Below are 2500 nucleotides of genomic sequence, written 5' to 3'. Positions count from 1 at the left end.
CCTTAACGTAACCTGTATTGCGCCTTAACGTAACCCGTATTGCGCCTTAACGTAACCTGTATTGCGCCTTAACGTAACCTATATTGCGCCTTAACGTAACCTATATTGCGCCTTAACGTAACCTATATTGCGCCTTAACGTAACCTATATTGCGCCTTAACGTAACCTATATTGCGCCTTAACGTAACCTATATTGCGCCTTAACGTAACCTATATTGCGCCTTAACGTAACCTATATTGCGCCTTAACGTAACCTATATTGCGCCTTAACGTAACCTATATTGCGCCTTAACGTAACCTATATTGCGCCTTAACGTAACCTATATTGCGCCTTAACGTAACCTATATTGCGCCTTAACGTAACCTATATTGCGCCTTAATGTAACCTATATTGCGCCTTAGCCTAACCCACATTGCGCCGTAACGTAACCCACATTGCCCCTTAACGTAACCCATATTGTGCTGTAACCCAACACACGTTGGGCCTTAACCCAACACACGTTGGGCCTTAACCCAACACACGTTGGGCCTTAACCCAACACACGTTGGGCCTTAACCCAACACACGTTGGGCCTTAACCCAACACACGTTGGGCCTTAACCCAACACACGTTGGGCCTTAACCCAACACACGTTGGGCCTTAACCCAACACACGTTGGGCCTTAACCCAACACACGTTGGGCCTTAACCCAACACACGTTGGGCCTTAACCCAACACACGTTGGGCCTTAACCCAACACACGTTGGGCCTTAACCCAACACACGTTGGGCCTTAACCCAACACACGTTGGGCCTTAACCTGCTCTGTAATTGTCATACGACGCGTTAAAGTAGTGTAGTGTTGCCTAACTGCAACCCCCGCAATATAGTTTGCTACTCGCACTGCCTGGTCCCCAGTGTATCGCTTCATGTTAAACACCTTGCAGCTATACACTGTAATGTGGATGGCAGCAGGACGTACATGCTCAATGCCCTTTGCAGTTGTTCATTGGCATTTGCAGTTGTTCATTGGCATTCGCATGGCGAAGCACTTAGCCTACGCTGTGGTACGGCCTGTGTCAACTGTCCGCTGATGTTGTACGTCCAAATCACACACTGTACTGCACATTGGTCCTCATGTACTGAATGATACATCGTGGTACATGTGACCGTACAACGACTGCGCCAACAACGGCGAACCATGCGGTCCAAATGTTGTGCACTCAGCTATGTGTCGTCTCCCTATAAGAGCTGGATTGCAGTATGGTATGCCGTGGATGGCGATCAGCATGAGCCGTCTGTTGATGTAGTGGCGCGTGTTGTCAGACGTAGTCGTCTCCTCTCACACACCGTGATAGCATGGTGCACTGCGTTCCACATCTGCGACATGCGACAGAGGCCGGTTGACAGTCGTTCGCGCAATGGACATCGCATACGTACGGGGGCCACCTTCCACGTGTTCGCGAAGCGTGCACATGTTGTTGCGTGTATGTGGGCAGACATAGTGTGTCGTGACACCTGACACAGGCATGCAACAATCGTTGAATTTGCAAATGGCGATGGACGCCTACGTTTGCTGGTGACGTTACGCAAATGAACAACTGGTAAACCGTTGTGGTGCGGTTGTTCTCGCTAGGGGTGAATCAGTGATGGCGACGATCGGTTGAGCTACCAACCGGTTGTTGCAGCGATACCCACCATGCCCACGAACGTGAATGGCATGTGGGTGTGAAGCGATACGCGGCGGTGGCTGGGTGGGACCGTCCCCGGCCGGCGAGGGGGGGCCTCCCGGCGTGCTGGCCGCGCGGTGCGTGGGCGCACGCGCTACAGCCGGCTGGTGGGGGCGGCCAGTGGCAGGCGCGCCGGCCGACGGAGCCGGCAGGCGGCGCAGCTGCGCGCCGGCGCACCCTGCACGCGGCGCCGTGCGGCCAAAGTAGGTCCTCGCGGGCCCGGTGCGAAGCGCGGTGGACATCTGCAGTGTGCTGGTCCGATTGAGGACTGTGTGCGCTGAGGATGCGCCGCCGCCCGGCGCTCGGCGCCGCGACGCCGTCTGCTGCTCGGTCGCCTCTGCGGTTCTCGCAGGTGGTTTGTATCGCAGCTGTGCGGACGTGTTGGCGCGTGCGCTGTGCTGGGAGAGTTCGCTTCGGCACCCAAGTGGGGCTTTTGTCCTTCTGTGGCGCTGGCGTTGGAGCTGCCGGTCACCGTAGGTGGCGCGTGTTGTCTCCCGCCGGCAATGCCACGACAGCACGCTCCCGGGCCTCTGTCGGCAGCGGCAAGCTCAGTTGGGAGCACGGGTGGTCGCACCTAAAGCGTCTACTCGCCAAACTCCGGGCGATTGCGCCTCTCTCGAACCCGACCAAGTACTTAGGACGGCGCTGCGCGCCGCCGGGACCTGAGAGGGTTTCGAGGTGTATTGTGCAGGGGAGCTCAGCCTCCTCCTGTTTGCAGAATAATTGAGCGGACGCTTGCGTGTTCGCGCGGGCCCCCGGGACACACTCCCGGGCGGCCGGCTGCTCAGCTC

Source organism: Schistocerca americana, chromosome 3 (genome assembly GCF_021461395.2).
Source record: "Schistocerca americana isolate TAMUIC-IGC-003095 chromosome 3, iqSchAmer2.1, whole genome shotgun sequence".
In the NCBI taxonomy this organism is placed as follows: domain Eukaryota; kingdom Metazoa; phylum Arthropoda; class Insecta; order Orthoptera; family Acrididae; genus Schistocerca; species Schistocerca americana.
Note: the sequence above shows the minus strand (reverse complement) of the source record.